General features: G+C 39.5%; 1 long non-coding RNA gene across 6 annotated transcripts in view; it reads right to left on the bottom strand.

Annotated features, from left to right (window-relative positions):
• The window catches only part of LOC116069107, a 160,257-nt gene extending 140,604 nt beyond the window's left edge, over window positions 1-19,653 (bottom strand). For 5 of the 6 annotated variants that reach the window (XR_004109849.1, XR_004109844.1, XR_004109847.1 and 2 more), the window contains exons 1-4: window positions 19,423-19,653; window positions 18,013-18,179; window positions 17,019-17,131; window positions 407-515 (exon numbers count right to left, since the gene is read on the bottom strand). This is a non-coding gene — a long non-coding RNA (uncharacterized LOC116069107). Of the gene's footprint in view, window positions 1-406; window positions 516-2,955; window positions 3,024-17,018; window positions 17,132-18,012; window positions 18,180-19,422 lie in introns of all 6 variants that reach the window. The other variant, XR_004109845.1, reaches the window with a different exon arrangement.
• Between the last annotated feature and the right edge of the window lie 594 nt (window positions 19,654-20,247).

Here is a 20,247-nt window from a genome sequence, read left to right on the forward strand (position 1 = left end):
AAAAAAAAAAAAAAAAAAGACATCACCCAATCGATAAATGGGCTAATAAACTCAATAAAGACATCTTAAAGTGAGTACAAACCACCAATAAGTATCTGAAATGAGTGTTTAAGATGCTTAAACACTGGGAAAATACAAATATTTACAATTAAATCAAGCTTCTCACCACAATCAGACTGGCTATCATCAAGAAGACAAATGACAGAAAACGTTACAGAAAGGATATAAATAGGAACATTTATTTACTGCTTCAGGAAGACAAACTTATATGGTCACTATGGAAATCAGCATAGAAGATCCTCAAAAAAATTCAAAATTAAAACCCCTTCTGAATATGATTGAAGGACTCTGAGTACACCTAGCACAGAGACACTACACATCTATGGTTACTGTTTCTTTTACTTACTTTTCCACTGATGTGATGAAAGGCCATGACCAAGGCAACTTATGAAAGAAGACATTTAGTTGGGCTCACGGTAGGAACAGCTGAGAGCTCCCATGCTGATCTTCAAGCCCTGGTAGAAAGCAGAAGAATGATGGGAGTCTTTTGAACCCTCAAAGCCTCCCCACTCCAGTAATATGCCTCTTCCAACAATGCCACACCTCCTCCTCCTTCCTAAGCAGTTCTGCACACTACAGACCAAGTATTAGAACGTACAGGGATCATTCTCACTCAAACCACTACCACATTACACTGTTCACAAGAGCTAAAGAGTGGAGCCAACCTAGAAAGGACTCATGAGTAGATAACAAAGAAGGAAAAAATGGTACTTTGCAGATATGAAGATAAATGAAATGATATTTGCAAGAAAACGGTTGGAACTAGAACTTATTATTTTAAGAGAAATGAGTCAAAGTCAAAAAGGTATATATCATACTATATTTTTCTCATATGTAAAATATAGACTGTGTGTGTGTGTGTGTGTGTGTGTGTGTGTGTGTGTGTGTGTGTGTGTGTGTTAGGAAGTGATCTTAAGAGACAGGATGCAAGTTAAAGTATAAAAGACCATTGCGGGGGTAGTGAAGACGTCCAACAAGAGGCAGACAGGAAAGTGAGAGTGCTCAGTGGAAAGAGGGATGAAAAAAAAACAAAATATAATGGCATTGTGTATAAAAATGTCACAGTAAAATTATTACTTTTCACATTAACTTAAAATATTACTTAGAATAAAGAAAATGACATGCATTCCTATACCACTAGGCAGGCCCTGAACTAGTGGCCTGCTGAAATGTTTTTCTACCTATTAGGTAAAAAAAAATGAAAACTCTCTAAATTTATCATATTCAGTTGGATCAAATGTTTTCACATGCCAATGAAGAAACACCACCCTAGGGTACCACAATTCTCTTGAAGCTAATATATACAAGTTTTACATCTATGTATACATATATATTATATAAGCATATTTGTTTTATATTATGTGTACAGACTTTATATATATGTTTTATATATAAATGTATTTGTTTTATACTATGTATACAGATTTTATTTATATATATGTATATATACACATATATATACATATACATATATATATACACACATATCTTCAGGGACATTGAATATATAAATATATTTTTTATTCTGCACAGAAGACTTAACTGATTTCTTCAAGTGTAGCATTTAGACAGTATCATTCTATACCCCAGGCTGGTTTTGAACTCACTATATAGCTCAGGTTGATTTCAAATTCATGTAAATCCTCCTGCTTTGGCCACCTGAGTTCTGAGGCTGCAATTTTAAACCATAAATCAAGCCAAGAAACATATATATATATATATGTGGCCTTGTAGGTGTGCACTTTAACATCCTGTCCTAGCTGCCTGGGAGCCATATATATATATATATATATATATATATATATATATATATATATATATATATATACTTTCTTTACTATAGTCTCTTAAATCCTATTATATGTCTTCAAGTCATCTGTAAATTTATTTAAAATAAGTCCTAGTCAAGGGATAAGAAAGTCAATTTCATGTTCAACAACCTCAAAGATCAGAACTAGTAAATGAAATAGAACGTGTAGTTCATTCAGTAGGAAAAACTGGGTCGTTCTAGGAACTCAGCCTTTTTTAAAAGACAGAATGGCACCAGAAACAAATATTTCTGGGCAAAAGCTAGCCTGTGGGTTTCTAAGAATATACTGCGTGGAAGACTTTGAGTTGTTTTCTCCTAAAATCTGAACTTTCCAATTAATTAGATTCAAATTCATCTTATATTAATATAATTCAGAGGATTTATTTTATTTGTTAATTATTCCCACTGAGATGTAAACAGTAACTGCCTGGTAAGAATGCTTGTGAACGAATCCATTAATTACATACCACAGTTATGATTGCTTTTCAATTAGTATGTTAACATCCACCCATGTGTCGGGCCTTGTGTGAGGCCTTGGGAAATCATGTTATGTTCTTGTAAAGAATAGTCCACTGTTGTGGAAAGTGAGGTGCCTTCCCTCCGTGATACAATGTGGATTGACTAATACTTGTTCATGGTAAAGTGACTGGACTGAAAGAGAAGGGGATTACATGTTCCTTGTCTGCTTACCTTGCTATTCTGACTACTAAGACACATTAGTTCCATGTCCAGTGGTGTGATGGTTTGCATATGCTTGGTCCAGGGAGTAACACTGTTGGGAGATGTGACCTTGTTGGAGCTGGTGTGGCCTTGTAGGTGTGGGCTTTAATACCCTGTCCTAGTTGCCTGGGAGCCAGTATTCTGCTAACAGCCTTCAGATGAAGATGTAGAGCTTTCAGCTCCTCCCGTACCATGTCTGCCTGGATGTTGCCATGTTCCCACCTTGATGATAATGGACTGAACCTCGGAACCTATAAGTCAGCTCCAATTGAATGTTGTCCTCTATAAGACTTGCCTTGGTCATGGTGCCTGTTCACAGCAGTAAAACCCTAAGACAACTGGGAAACTGATGAGCTAAAAGATACCTGCTCTTTTGCAAATGATGGCTGTGGCAGGTGAGTCAAACTGGAAAGCAGTGAGGGAGCCAGGTCTTCTGAGCAGTTGGTTAAATAACGAGACAGAAAAAGAAAGGGTTCAATCCTTAAGAGCAACCGTGGGGATCTATCAAAGGCTAAAAATCAAAAGGAAAAACAAATGCTGCTTCACCCTGCATCATGTTGCCTAGTGGCTCCCTGATGAGCCAGTCTTAAACAATTCTCCAGACTTGAAGAAGTAAAAGAGGATAACCAGGAGTCAGAAAATGCTGGCTCTGAGACAGCTTGAAGGAAAAAATGTTCTCTCAGTCCCTCCTTGTAATTGGTTAGCTTCCTGTCACTATGACAAAGGACAGAGAAAGGGTTATTCTTCTGCCTCTTGCCTTAGGAAGTTGCTGCCCATGCTCATGTGGCCCTATTAGTGCTGGCTTGTGTTGGCACAATACATCATGGTGAGAATGCATAGCAGCAGAGACTGTTCACCTAATAGTTTTCTAGAGATGGGGAGAAATTGGAATCTCTGCATCTCCTCATCTCATTCACACCTACATGACCTCACTTCCTCCCCCTAGGCCCTACTTCTACAGCTTCCACCACCTTCTGATCAAGGTTAGAGACAAAACATTTAACCCTTGGACTTTTAGGAATGTTTGAGATCCAACCTATAGCACATCTAACTATGAATTTCCTAAACTCAAGTCTCTGGAGGAGGCAATGTTCATGTATATGTACTCATCTAGTAGATGAAGGTGCTCATCTCTCTATTTTCATTGTAACACTTTGAGGGAGGGCAGAGTATGTAGTCACAGCATGCCTTACCACTCAGTAACTCTTCAAGCTCCCATAACTTAACCCTCTCATTTTACAGAATTCTGTGTAATTATCCTCCTAACCATCTTTAAGGACTTAAGGACTTTGGGAGCCCTGCTATGGAGATAGACCTTTCTGAACATTTCCTGGATCCCACCTGTCTAGGATGGATCTGTCTTCCAGGAAGATGATGGTAAAAGTCCTCCTTTCTGCAGGTGGTAACATTGAAATTACAGCTGTGTCCAATCACCATTTTTGGCTACTCTAATCAAATCTGCGAAGTGATTGAGCTTAGTTATTACTACAATCATTGTGTACATTATCCATTGAAAATCTAACCAGGAACCCTTGGCTTCCAGTGTAATATAAACCACATTGTTAAGTTGCCATGTGCAATTTGCTCTTGTTAAATGTTGGCTCAGAAAACAAGAGATCAACCCCTCACTTCAAACTCCAGCTTGTTCATCTTGTGTCCTCCAAACTCCCCTCCCCTCAAGTAGATTGGCCCCTGGCCGGTGGCCCTGTGACAGTGAAAAAAGACAACTAGCGTCTAAGTGTACTAAAAACATAGAACCCTTGGAAATAGCTATATGCTGGATAGTTTTATTCAACTTGACACAAACTAAATTCATTTGAGGTAAAGGAACCTCAACTGAGAAAATACCTCTATAACTTCTAGCTGTAGGACATTTTCTTGATTGGTAATTGATGTGAGAGGACCTAGCCCATTGTAGGTAGTGCCATCTCTGGGCTGGTGGCTCTATATTCTATAATAAAGCAGGCTGAGCAAGCTATGATAAACAATCCAATAAGTACTATTCCTCCATGGTCATCTGCCTCCAGGTTTCTGCCCTGTGCTAACTCCTGTCCTGACTTCCTTTGGTGGCAAACTGAAATAGAAGTGTAAGCTGAATAAACTCTTTCCTCTCCAAGTTGTTTTAGCCTTGGTGTTTCATCAAATCAATAATAGCCCTACCTAAGACAAGTTAGATGGCAAGTCATTTCTAAATAAGGTTATTATTGTTTGTCCCAAGATATAAACAATGCCTGCAGTGGTAACAGAAGGTGGAAGACCATCTGTAGAGAGGACATTCTGGCTGGGACTCACTCAACTTGGAACTCCATCAGGACTGTGTCAGAGAAGCTTCTGTGGTCATTTCTGATGAATGCTGTAGGCATTTGACTACATGATGCCTTGCTACCGATCTGCTAATTGATATTTGTCCTTATACTTAGAAGTCCCACCCAAGGGGAACAATGCAGTTCTCCAGAGATTCTCATCAGGAACTCTAGCTGTTTGCCTCAATGGTGTTCTGCAGTCAATTTCTGTGGGATGTTATAGGTACTAACTTGATGACATCACTTCCACTTGCTCTCTCAATTGAGGGACTCTGGTTGTCTCTGCTCAGTGTTTTTAAGTGCCAGACTTGATCTTGGTAGCTGTCTGCTACTTGCTATCCATTATTTTTACTTTTGATTGATGCATGTTTAATAAACTCATTCATATGATACCAAAAGAGTGGCTGTCATAGAACATTCTCTAGACAGAACAGATTGCGAACTCCTTTCTGAATAGAAGGAAATACATTATTCCACTTTCATTCATTTCATAGCAATTCTATTCCATCTCTTCCCTCTGTCCAGCATGGTGTGCTGCCAGTACATATACACATACATACATACATACATACATACATGCATACATACATACATACACATATAAACATATGTGTGTATATAATTATATATAATCATACACACACATGAACCATTCCCTTAGCTTTCACTCCACAGTTTAAACTGAGCAACAGAAATCATATTGCTAAACTGTATGTGCTTTTTGCTATTGTTATAAGCTGACTCGAAAACAAGAGATGAGAACCTCATCCTATACTCCTCCATGTTGTTGATCTCTCGTCCTCCAAAACCCCTACCCTGGAGCTGGCAGGCCTGTGACCCTGTGTCAGGGAGACAAGATAGCAAAAGCAAAGAGTGCTACTGTGAACTGCACACACTAATAAACACAAACATACACAGGCACACATACATACACAAACATACATATACATAAACATATAAACACACACACATCATCAAAATATGTAAGCATACATATAGATACACACATATACAAGCTCACACATACACACATGCACGTACACATAAATATGCATGCACACATACATAAATATAGATATATACTCATAAACACACACATACAAACATCCATATATACAAACATATACATAGACAAAAACACACATCCTCCTGCCTTAGGAAACTGAGCTAGTCATTCTACCCATTTGCTAAGTTAAATTGGCCAAGTCAACTTCCACTGAGATACAGCTATTCAGAATATATATAATCTTTGGACTATATTCTCCAGCAAAATATCTATGAAATGTATTAAGTATTTTTAGTATTGATTAGTCCAGTACTAGGCATATTACAAACTAAAGCTTAAAATATCTCTGAATTGTAAGCTCCGATCATAGACATTGATTCATCCTTACGTTAGTTCTGTAATAATATAACTAGTTTCATACAATTTTCTAGTTGCAGAATAATAGCAATTTGCTACACTTGTGTGTAATGTGAATTGTTAACAAAATTACACTGTGATTCCTATGTGGACTTAAAGTAATTGCATATTCTTGTCCTACATGTACCTGATTTTGTGTCTGATTTATGAACTGTAATATGAATTACAAAGTAATTAAGAGTAAGTGTCCTGGTACAATTTAGTTATTTTTCATTAGTTTACTTAATACACTGCATTCACAAAGATCAGTGTATTTCAGTGATGATCAATATTGAAATCTCTAAGATGGGCAAACTGGCTCAAGTTTTTCATAACTTTTAAATCGAGTGTTCAGAAGCTACTTGACATTAATACATCAAGTGTAGCTCTTATCAAAATTCCAGTATTTAGTAAACATAGGCATACACACACACACACACACACACACACACATGCACACTTTCTAATTGTTTCTGAAAATAAATGCTGGATCTCCACTTGTTCTTAGAAAGATGATAATGTGGATGCTACTTACTACAAAACCAATGAACACAAATAACCTGTCTAAGCACTGCCCTAAATGTCTTCATGCTTTCCTATGCAAGCTTTGTCACACATTGTAGCCACCTGGGGAGCATTCAAATGCTTCCCAAGACTCTGACTTCCTTGCTCTTGATGGAAGTAGGGAAAGCACTGGAAACTTTAAAACAGTCTCCAAGGAGTCTCCCTGGATAGCCCACACAATCACACTCTGGCTTTGAAACACCACTAAAACCAAGATCTAAATGTAAGTGAATACTTGAAATGTGGAAAGTGCTGAAGTTAATTTCAACAGGCACACTTAGGCAATAATGCCCAAGAACTTTAACATGGTTGGTCGTGATGTTTATGTGACTTGTTTCCCTGACTGACTATGTCTAACCTTGTATGTAAACTTAATGTTTTGTTTTATTTTTAATTTTCTCATGCACATATATTTAAAATATCAAGTAGTGCTTTGGGGTCTATGGTGGAAATCAATAGTTCCTTGTTCTGTTTTGCCCCACACCAATATTAACAATTCTTGAGAGAATCAATGTTAACTGTTCCAACTGTTTCAAAGAATATGCTTCAACAGTCATCTTGGATTTGAAATTTGATACCATGTCATTTGGCTTCCCATCCATGAAACCCATGCTTCACACAAACACATGCACCCTTCCCGCCCCACTCCACCCCTGAACAAACCTTACATGTTGATCTGAGTCTACAGTTAACAGTCACATGATCATGAGGGTAAATATACCTGGAAGCTGAACTGCTGTAATTCTGTAATATCTCATAAGAAGTGTTTGTTCAATATTGTATCTGTTAGTAACTCCTCTCCCAAATCATGCAATTGAAAACTAAGACAACTTTAGAATGAAAGAGCTATCATGAAATTTTGAGTGTTGCTTAGTCTAGGAGCATTTGCCTGGAATGTATGTACTAGACTCTGGGCTTGATCTAAAACACTGTAAACATAGGTGAAAGTAGGTAAAAGTAGAACAAAAACTTGAGCCTCTATGTACTATAATTATTTAAGCATATTACATGTATGATTAAAACTGTTCTACCTTCATGCCAGTCCTGCATGGTTGGTGACTGCGGAGGATGGAAACTGACACTGTAGGTTCCTGAAGATGAGTTCTTAACTATCATCCAATGTAAGCAAATGTACTCGGCCCATCGAGTCTTTTTATTGTGTTTTACATGGCCCAGGCCTGGTGCACTTGTTTTTATATAATCTGTAGTCATCTGTATGGGACCACACTCCCTTCCACCTTGTAGGAATTTATCTTGGCACATTCTTTCCTGAATATCACCCTTCTCCTAGCACATGAGTCAGGGATAAGTCAAAAAGAAACTAAGGATGTTGTAACTGTTCTTGGCTTGCACAAAAAAATTAAGATTTGATGGTTCTTCTCTTTTGCTGATGTAATAAATTACTGGATAACCCATACCTTGAAACACAAATGTATCTAACACCACACAAGAGAAGAGATGTAAATAAGCAGACAGGAAACTGTTTCTAGATGACCCAAAGGGAGGTGGGGAATCCACTTCCTTGCCCACTCAGTCTTCTAGAGACCAATCCATTTCTATGGCCTCTGACCTGTGGCTTCCTCCTGTTCCTCTTCTCCATCTTCACACAGTCCTTTGACTCACACACTCACTTGTCTCCTCCCAGAAGGGTCTATGCCTCAAGTTTGAGGTTTTTCTTATTTATGTAGGGATCTTCAGGAAAAAAAATGGAATATCTAGGATTGTCCTAGTCAGGGTTTCTATTCTTGCACCAAACAGCATGGCCAAAAAGCAAGTTGGGGAGGAAAGGGTTTATTCAGCTTACACTTCCACATTGCTGTTCATCTCCAAAGGAAGTCAGGACAGAACTCACAAAGGGCAGGAACTTGGAGGCAGGAACTGATGCAGACGCCATGGAGGGGGTGCTGGTTACTGGCTTGCTTCCCCCGGCTTGCTCAACCTGCTTCTTTATAGAACCTAGGACTACCAGCCCAGGGATGGCACCACTCACAATGGGCTGGGCCTGCCCCCCTAATCACTAATTGAGAAAATGCCTTACAGCTAGATCTCATGAAGACATTTCCTCAAGGGAGGCTCCTTTCTCTGTGATAACTCCAGCTTGTGTCAAATTGTCACACAAAAGCAGCCAGTTTAAGGATTGAGGCACTAAAAAGCTAAGCAGAGAAACTTTGTGTGGAGTTAGATTGCCAATAAGCATATTCTATTACCATATGTCACAACCTGACCTTTTCAACACAGAGACATCCAAACGTCAGCAGTGGAGGATTATTCCTGTCATCTAATATCTATGAGAACATCCATTTTGCCCCACCCCATTTCCCCAGAGGCATCATGTCCCTAGCCACATGCAGTGGCATGACTGGGAGACAGAAATGGACACTGGGAGCTGGTGCATCTGCCCATTTCAGTGTTTAGTCTTTTGCTTCATGCTCCTGTCATTATTTAAGGAATTGTACTGCTTACCATTGAATCAGAAGCCAGCAAATCCCAGGTGCTATTTCTGAGACATGGATTCCCCAGGTCTTTTGTGGCTCTTGCAACAAAAAGCAGCCTGCCCATTGTCTTAGCTCTCTCCACGTTCTTCATTTCCATGTCTCTGCTCCACAACTCAGTGTTTAAATTCTGACAGTGCTGCCAGGTTAACTCTATTTCTTCTCCCATACTAGTTTTATCCATATGGATTTAAATCATTCTCCCACCGAAGCAGGGTTGCCCCAAGGTGGGAACAGATGTTCCATATTGCTGTGTTTAACAGAAATTACAATGTATCCATCCTGGTCTTGGTAGGAGGTGTATAATAAATTCAAGTAGAGTAACTGAAGCAATTGTAACAAAAAGTCTATTCAAAGAGCCATGTACAGGGATGGAATAGCTCAGGCTAATGGCAGCGTGGAGCCATTACTAAACCTAAGAGTAATGAACAATAAAGAACCCTCTGGAAACATTTCATAGAAAGAGCTTTTGGACACAACACAGAACCGTACAGAACTTTGACTCGATAGCAGTAATATTTCACTTCTTCCTATATCTATCCTCTCTACAATACAGTTTTATTATTTGTTTCCTTCAAAGCTAGAATCTATGTTGGTCACTTGAACCATCTCAAGAATACAAAATAATTTTGTTTTGTACTAGACATCAGAAATGTAGTAGAAGTGAGGATGAAGCCTCCACACACCTGAAAACTTGGATTCACTCTCCTGAACACTTGCTCAGGCTCCATGAGATTAACCCTGAGCTAGCAACCTTGCTGGATAACAAAAGATAACCGCCATGTTGTCCTAACCAACAACCAGGCAACAGCAAGATTCTGAAGAGAACCTTAACTAGCCAATCACAAACTTGCTGAAGCTTCAGATGTGACAGCCAAGCAGAGCAGAACAGAAAAGTGGATCAACTGAACCCTACAAAGTTATGAGCTAAAATAATTATTGTTTAATCACTAAACAGGTAAATGCTTATTTTGCAGCAATAGCTGACTGATGCAAACATTTAATCAAGGAACACAGCAAAATGTAGTGATAAATATATAAAAGAAGTAAGCTAACTTTACTTTACTTTCCCTTCTTGCCCTCTTATAGTGTTTCCTGTTCATCTAATTCAAACTTAAGCTGAGACAAAAGAGAATCCATTGAAAGGTGCCTATATCAGTGGTCTTCCCCAACAATTAGTCAATAGAGAAGTCTTGATAAGGAAAATACAAGTTGAAGCAATCCATCATGCATATGTGTCTGCTTTCTAATTCTAAAGATTTCTGGAGCCGGGCGATGGTGGCATACGCCTTTAATCCTAGCACTTGGGAGGCAGAGGCAGGCAGATTTCTGAGTTTGAGGCCAGCCTGGTCTACAGAGTGAGTTCCAGGACAGCTGGGGCTACACAGAGAAACCCAGTCTCAAAAACAAACAAACAAACAAACAAACAAAAAAAGATTTATGGAGATTTGGGCCGAATACTCTCAGTTACATTGAAGACATCAGAAAAGACCAGAAAGTTGATGTAGGAATGAAAGAAGTTTGGCCAACAATAGTGAAAAATTAATGAAAGATCTAATGGTTTGCTTTCTTCCTGCTCTGAGAGAACACTAAGCACTAAGAGCTTAGGGAAAATTTTAGCTCACAGTTTCAGCTCATCAACCATCAGAACCAAACAGTTCTTTTGGTTCTGAGCCAATGATAAGGCATAAATCACCACTGGCCGGTAATAGGAAGAGGCTAGACCAAGACACATCTCCCAGGATATGTCTTCGATGACATACTTTCTTCAATCCATCCCTCCCTTCCACAGTTTCTACCACATTCCAAATCTTTCCAAGTTTAGAATGCATGATGAATTTCATGGATTAAGACAATCTATTTGGTATGCCAGAGCCCTTATGATCTAATCATCTCTGGAAGCACCCTCATGGACATTCCCAGTAGAGTACTTCACTGTCCCAGAGGCATGTCTCAATCCAGTCTAGATGATTATCATGACTAAACCACAGAAAGATGGTGTTTATCCCGAGTATAGTAATAACTAATGTGAGTTTCTCATATAGATTCAAGCCAACGTTAACATTGTGCAATGTCTTTTTAACACACACAAATGATCATTGCCGCATATATGCCCAAGTGCAAAGAAGGTAGGATCATTAAAATCTTACATCAGGTCTCAGTGAAGATATGGAGTTAACGTAAACAAAGTTCTAGTAGAACTGTATCATCCTTGACATTTAAAGAAAGAAATCGTATGGTAATATTAGTTTGGATTATAAGTGGCTAAAAGCAATTAGAAAGTAAAATAAAGGGAATTAAATAAAATTTTTCTTTCACACACATACATGAAAGCTAGACATGGGCAGATTCATAACCACAAAGATCACTGCACCCAAGTTCCATTGTATGATTTTATTGGCCACATGCTCTATAACACAGACTCAGATGATGACCCGAAGGCCCATCCTCACAGCTGCATGCTCTCAAGAAAGATGCTGCAAAAGAGAGGAGAACGTGTCTTCTCCCCTTAATTCACAGGGACCCCTCCTCCACCTTTAATTCACATGGACCACTTCCACATGTACACTACTGTCCAGAACTTAGCAATAGGATGGCTCCTCACTGCAGTAATAAGGATGAGCAAATAAAAAAAAAAAAAAAGACTCTATTCCATTAGACCATGTGCATGACCGGTTTAAAACCAAACCAGACAATAGAGAACCACCAAGAAGTAGTCTATACCTCAGTTTGTATCAACTAATGTCTATTGCTTGGCTAAAGCCCAGTGTCCAAAGGCAGGTTTATAATTAATACCTAGCCCACTTGGCAGCCTACATCTACCAAGTCACCACTAAAGCATTGCCTGGTGAGCAGACTAATTGAGATGGCGAATGTCTTCAATTCTCAAGATTCAGTTTTCATAATACCCTAAAAGCAGAAAATAAATGGGTTTTAATTGACTTTGTTTAGATTGAATAATTCAACAAGAAAGACCCTTCTAGTTAGCGATGGATGGTCAAGATTCAGAGATAAGTTTATGGAGACACATGATCCCTCAGGACCTTTTGATCAGAAAATGTCCAAGAAATAAATCCATATTTTCAGAAGCAACTTCACTAAGTTGTCCTGGTGTTAATCGGCAGAAAGAAGGTAGCACGAATGCTGAGCTGCTAAAAAGGTGCCCGGAGAACTAGATTTATTAATCTATTTATCTCCAAATTTGTTCTCCTAGGAACACAGAAACCTCTTTCGCTATGTATTTATTTATTTCCCAGGAGAATTCTAGCATGGCCTTAAGAGAGCAAGTACAAAACCTGCATTGCCCCTGGGTGCTATTTACCCTGTTAAAGCACTGGCCTGCAGACCACACTTTAAGAAACACCACTTTAAAAATAAAAGTACAGTTGTTTAACTCCAGCTCACTGAAAGGTCTATTGGACAACCTCCCCTTGAACTTCAATGCACGCTTACCAGGTCCTGCATTTTCCGGAGCATATGGTAGGGGTGGTGAGGCAGGCTGGAGGTGGGACGTGACAGGAAAGGGGAAAGATAGAAGGCTGTAATATAAAATTTATTTTGTGCTCAGAAATGAAGAGTGCTTCAGCTACTCACTTAGAAACCAGACCTCTGGTGTTCCCCTTCAATGCTATGGCAGGCATCATTCCACTCCAGGAGCATCTGACAGACAAGCAACCATGCCTTTTTCCTTTCCATTCCCACTGTCCCCATTCTCTGGAAAGAAAACTGCTGTCTAACCTGGTAACCAAATGGGGCATTCGGCAAGGAGTATTTTGCTTCACATTGAGTGATTTCTTCCTAAGAAATTATCAGCGTTATAATAGCAAGGTAATTATGGAAGCATTGAGAAGAATTTGATTAAAATTGCTTCTAATGTTTTGTATCTAACAAGAAGCAAGCATCTACACCAGAATCCTCAGGAAGTTTAGATCTCTAATAGGAATGAAGACAGTGATGGTTCCCTTTAATAAATAATCTCTCTGTCTCTGTCTCTGTCTCTGTGTCTGTGTCTCTGTCTCTGTCTCTGTCTCTCTCTCTCTCTCTCTCTCTCTCTCTCTCTCAACGTGGCAATAGTTAAACTAAGATTCCATTATTGAAACAAATGTTTGATATATCCTAATATGGCCACAACTGTGATGTCCCACTGGCCAAGGCAAGTCAGAATCGATGTGGGAAAGAATACGTAAGGGCTTTGATAATAGAGCATATGTGGTTTATTAGTGATGGTTCTGCTATCAGTCAACCACGTGGTCTAATACTGTTCATCCGGCCAGAGTTGATGGATACTAACTATTCATACAGAGTAGGAAGTCTCTGAATTCAGTCAATCAAACTTATATGGGGGGACAGGACTAGAGTGACAGCCCAGTCAGTAATGTGTTTTCTCTGCAAACATAAGGACCTGAGGTCAATAGCTGGTACCTATTTTAAAAATAAAATAAGATAAATCCAGGTGTTGTAGGACACATCTATAATCCCAGTTCTGGGGAGACAGACTGGAGGATCTCTGGGGCTCCACTTAGCCTAATTAGTGGAATTATTTTCTATTTCCTAGAAAATAAAATAGATTGCTCCTGAAGAATGGCATCCAAGGTGCACCATTGACCTACATGCAAGCATGCACGCATGTGTGCGTGTGTCCATGTGTCCGTGCATATGCGCATAAACACATACACACACATGTGTCTATGCACACATACAAGAGCACTTTTATTCTCTGTTCTATTGGGAATGCTTTGCCTTATAAACAGATTTTTAAAAAACCGGAACATACTCCTGGTTTATCCAAAACAATTACCAGCCTCTTTAACACAAGACACACGCACTTCCTGTGGTGACCAAAGCTGAGAAAGGACACAGGAGCATGAGTAGACATTGTAGCAGAACTCCTCTTGTCAGCTGGCATTTCCTGTTGCTCTGCCTTCCTGAGGACCCTGTGCCCAGGGTCCCAACTCGGCATATCGACATTAGATTCTCAAGAGCATTTCCTTCAGTGTTCTTCAACACTGCGCGTCCTTGCTCAGGAGAGGAATGCATTGTTATGGAGAAAGAGAACCTCTGGGAACACAGAAACCAGGCTAACAGACTGTGCTTTTCCAGGAAAAGAAATTCTGAGAAAGTGGATCAATCAAGCAGGACAAGGAAGACAGGGCATCTTGGAGGAGCAGGTGGGCACCTTATCAGATGGTGTCTGCCTGAGCTCATCCTCAGGGGGACCTACATAAATCACTTTGTGCCACTCCGGCCTTCTCAAAACATTCCCTGGGGAACAAACAAATCAGGTACCATTGTCTCCTAAGTTACTTGAATTTTATCCACAAAACTAACTTCCTGAGCGGAGTCAAGCACCTTCATTTTTTAAGCATGCATGGACTTTATTTATAAAAGGTTTTAATGCCTGTCTCAGGAGGGATGTTTTCCTTTGCTCCATTTTGGGGGAGTCATCTCATTAATAGACTTAGTGCTGTGACCTTCTTTACAAGCTCACTAAAAACACTACTGTGGCTGTTCTGTCAAACCAAATATCACCTCCAGAAAAAAATCACCATGGAGAACTATAGTGAGGGTGTATAGAGGGAGGAAGGTGGCGTCCTGGAAACTCAGTGGGAGCAAAGCTGTCTGTCTTGCCAAACCAGGTATTCAAGACAAGCATTTAGTGCTTGGCTTAGTTTTCCAGCTTATTTTCAGTTCCTGGGTAACCTAATGCTATCACCAGATCCAGTCTTGACAGACTCCTAGAGATAAAGTGCAGTGTGATACATGAGGAAATACACTACATCCCTAAAGAATATCTTGAGTTTTTAATTCATACAAACAGAGAAGTGGAAAATATGTGTGGAAAAATGATTTTAAGAGTGTGGAATAATGACAGAAGGAACGCAAAACTACATCAGGCTGACTTTAACAAGATGGGCCCATGGAGTGGAGAACCTGAGCTTTCATGTAGAAGTGTTGCACAGTTGAAGCAGGTGCTAACAATTTATTTGATTGCTGAAGTCTGGGTCAAAAGACAGTCTACTATGAATGAGCTGGAGATGGCTGTGATATCGACTTGTCATTAAATAAGGATTGAAAGTCTCAAAGAAATTGGGACACAGGAGCAGATTTATCTTGTAAAGTGTGCTCTTCCACTGTGGTGAGTTCCAGAAGGTGTGTGAGCAGGGCACTAACATCCTTGAAGAATTGGGTCAAGGCCCTTTTCTGTAACCTTACAGTAGGAATCACCACTGCTCAGTAGGATAACTTCCTCAGTAGGATGCAATGGGTCTAATTGGAACTTCGAGTAGCAAGGTTTAGTAGCAGCCCTGAAGTGACAACAGAGTGAGGGTACTTGCCCTCATAGGCAGCAAATGTTCCTTGTGGTATGGCTCACTGAAGAGCTTCTGTGCTAGCTAATATGGCATTCTCAGGAGTGAAACACATAGGGAGTGGACTAATTCTTGTTCAGGGTCAATAAGCAGAAAATACCAGAGGGAAAAAAAATGAAAAGCTGCTTTGAGTCATAACCTCAAACAACTTGAATACCTGAGACAATTTATAGACCCAGAACCTCTCAAACAAAGAGAGGGCAGGAACTTTTGGAAGGACCTTGCTACAAAACCAAAAAGTTTTACAGCTAATCTTCCTCCACTCCCTCCACAAAGATACCTAAATCCTTGGGGAAAAGGAAATAATCAGACCTTTGAGGCCTCTGAATTCACATTGATTCTAAAAGATCTCCAAAAGCATTTATGTCCCTCTGGTCAAATAGAAGTTTGGGAGGTCAAGTGATCAATGGAATGTTAGCTAAAGTCTGACATACAGGGAGTCCATTGGGTCTCTGAACTCATCCTGTGGTATTATGCTGTTCCCAAAATGCATAAATGGGATAGATATACTTGGGAGTTGGTAGGATTGATTCCTTGATTTGTGGAGTAAGAACTGCCATGGTTAGAAATTCCAGCCAAAGCCATTAAAGCTGTTTCTATCACAAGAAATAGTGAGCCCAAAATAATAGTGGGATAATAATAATAATAATAATAATAATAATAATAATAATAATAATAACAATAATAACCCCTTGTGGGATTATTACTGGGAACAGTGCCACCATTGGGAACTTTAAAATGAGGCAGGTGTAGTGCCTCTCAACACATCACTTTTTAGCTCTTATATTTGGCCTATACAGAAGATAGATGAATCTTAGAGAATGACAGTTGATTATCTCAAGCTCAATCAACTAGTGACTCCCATTGCAGCTCCAGCACACCATGTGATTTCCTGGCTTGAAAGAATTAACAAATCTCCTACTACCTAATATGCAGCTATTGATCTCACAAGGGCTTTACACCTATCCTTGTCCATGGTGAGTCCCGGAATAAATCTTTCACCTGTCAAGGCCAGCAGCACAGCTGAACTGCCCCCATGCTGTAGGTTCATTCCCCAGCCCTAGTTCATAACCCAGCTTGCAGAGATGTTTATCACCAATCTTCATGAAGATAGTACTTATCCATTAAACGGATAAGCTATGTTGATTGCACCAAAGAAGAAGCAACCACTCTGGACTTTCTGGTAAAAGACATTTATATCAGAAAATGGGGGAGGGGATTCAGACCAAAACTACGGGATTTCTTCCATATTAAAATTGCCAGAGTTGATGAGATGGCTCCACAGTCAAAAGCACTTACTCATTTAGCAGAAGACCAGGGGTTCAATTCCCAGGAATGACATGGGTCATAACAGCCTGTAACTTCAGGTTCAGAAGATCCAATGACCTCTTCTGACTTCCTTTGTCTCTCACCTATGGTACATGTACATACACTCAGACACACACACATACCCATAAAAATATAAATAAATGACATACATACATATATATAAATGAATAAATAAATAAATAAATAAATAAATATTTCTCAAGAGTCTGAATCTTTGAGGCAGGCAGAGCTATTCTTTCTAACACAAACAATGTGTTGATGTGCCCAGCCCCTTCTACTACCAAGAAAGAAGCATGCTTTCTGAGACTATATGGATCTTGGAGGCAACGTATTCCTCACTTGAGTGTGTTATTCCAGCCCATGTATCAAGTGGGTCAGAGCTGCTAGCTTTGAGTGGAGTTCAGAAACCTACAAGAAGTCCAAGTGATATGAAGGCCTCTCTGCCACTTGGGCTGTATTGGGACAGGATGGAAGAGAGGGACACATGAGACACCGTGGGGGAAACATGGGAAGGTAAAGTCTTTCCTCTAGAGAAGGGTTCTCAACCTCCCTAATGCCATAACCCTCATGTTGTGGTGACTCTCAGCCCACTGCTACCTCATAACTTGTTATGAGTCATAATGTAAACATCTGATATGCAGTATATATATGTACACATACACATATACAACCCCCAAAGGGATCATGACCCATATGTTGACAACCACTGCTCTAGGGTTTCTAATTCCTGATGACAGAGGAAGAAAACATCAGATACTATTATTAAGCCAAAGCTGCTTACAGAGAACATGTGTGTTTTCCAAAAGACATCCTAATTAAATATCTTGCTAACATGAGTTCAAAATTACCTATGACCTTGAATTTTTAGCACTCTCCTCTAATTCTTAAATCTAAAGAATCCTCATCATATAACTACTTTATGACTTTGTGTAGAGTATAAAATTGCTTAACTTTTAAACCTTACTGTAAATACACATTCTTCGGTGACAGCATGAGCTAAGTGAGCCTCTGTCTCTGTTGCTGCTGGCAATCTGACCAGAGAGATCCAATGGCACTTGCAATGACAGTTGCAGGTAAAGATGCTTTCTGGAGCCTCTGGAAGTCCTTCATTGGTGAATCACAGCAGAGGCCCTTGGGAATTTGGAAAAGGTCTTGTTGTCATATGAAGTTCCTGGATTGTTATAAGACTTTAGTGGAAAGTGATCATTTAATAGATCATCAAGTTATCATTTAATAAGACCTGCCATCATTAGATGGGAGCTGGGTGTTGTCTGAACCACCCATAAGGTTGGATATGTGCAGCCGCTATCCATCATTAGATGGAATTGATAGATGGATAGGTAGATAGATAATTGATAGGTAGGTAGGTAGATAGATAGATAGATAGATAGATAGATAGATAGATAGATAGATAGATAGATCATATGTGTGTGTGAGAGACAGAGAGAGACAGAGAGAGAGAGAGAGAGAGAGAGAGATTAAGTTCAAGCAGTTCCTGAAGACATAGATAAGTTAGACAAAGAAATTGTCCTGTTGCCTATGGTTACTACTCCTACTTCAATGCTTTCTGCCTAATGTGGAAAAATTCCTGAACAGAACGCCAATGGCTTATGCTCTAAGATCAAGAATTGACAAATGGGACCTTTCTCTAGCTCCTTCTATGAGGACGCTGTGCTCAGTCCACTGTCAGAGCCTGGGTTTGCAATCCCATAGGACGAACAACAATATGAACTAACTAGTACCCTCAGAGCTCCCAGGGACTAAACCACCAACCAAAGAGTACACATGGTGGGACTCATGGCTCCAACAGCATATGTATAGCAGAGGATGGCCTAGTCAGTCATCAATGGGAGAAGAGGCCCTTGGCCCTGTGAAGGTTCTATGCCCCAGTAGGGGAATGCCAGGGCCAGGAAGTGGTGAGCAGGGGGAGGGAGGAGGGAACAGGGTTTTTTTTTTCCTTTGGAGGGGAAACCAGAAAAGGAGATATCATTTGAAATGTAAACAAAGAAAATATCTAATTTTAAAAAAAGAAATCATCTCTATTCTGTTACTAAAAAAAATACTTTTAATCTCTGCATGTATATATAGATATATAAATGATAGATAGATAGATAGATAGATAGATAGATAGATAGATAGATAGATAGATAGATAGATAGATAATAGATAGATAGATATCATGGAGAGTTTCTATGAAGAATGATAATTTGTATGCAAGATCCTTAGCATGTCACATGTGACAAGCATGCACTGAAGCTTCTGTCTGAAGATGATGCTGTGATTGGAGGTTTGAAGACCTTTTCTGGCCTGTATGCTCTCTAAACTCACAACAGTCCATGCAAAACAGGAAAAAAGGCAAAGACTTGGAACATACTGGTGTGCATGTTTTACAGAGCAGCTTAAATCCTAATGCATGCTTTGAAGTCTGGAAAGTAACACCATGGGCTGGTTTTCCTTGTCCCTTGTCACTTTTGCCATGGTGGTTTTCTGTTGCACTTCAGGATGTAACTGTGAACAATAAAGTGGGGAAATACATGACTTTTCTAACTTACTAAAAATAATATCCTCTGAATTTCCAAGCATTCTATTTTGTTGTAGTGTGTTCAAGTTTATTTACATGCCCAGATTCTAGTCTTTATCTACTCTGTTTAGCATGATCAATCTCTCAATGCAAATGAATCAGCTCTTTTTTCACATTTTATCAAATAAAACAGGTTTCCCTTAAGTAAAAAATAAAATAAAATAAAAAAATTGACAAATGGGACCTCATAAAGTTGCAAAGCTTCTGTAAGGCAAAGGACACTGTCAATAGGATAAAATGGCAAACATCAGATTAGGAAAAGATCTTTACCAATCCCACATCCTACAGAGGGTTGATATCCAATATATACAAAAAAACTCAAGAAGTTAGATTTCAGAGAACCAAATAACCCTATTAAAAATGGGGAACAGAGCTAAACAGAGAGTAACTGAGGAAACTTGAATGGCGGAGAAGCACCTAAAGAAATGTTCAACATTCTTAGTCATCAGAGAAATGCAAATCAAAACAACCTTGAGATTCCACCCCACACCAATCAGAATGGCTAAGATCAACAACTCAAGTGACATCAGATGCTGGCGAGGATGTGGAGAAAGAGGAATACTCCTCCATTGCTGGTAGGATTGCAAGCTGGTACAACCACTCTGGAAATCAGTTTGG

This window comes from Mastomys coucha, unplaced genomic scaffold, assembly GCF_008632895.1.
Source record: "Mastomys coucha isolate ucsf_1 unplaced genomic scaffold, UCSF_Mcou_1 pScaffold22, whole genome shotgun sequence".
NCBI lineage: Eukaryota > Metazoa > Chordata > Mammalia > Rodentia > Muridae > Mastomys > Mastomys coucha.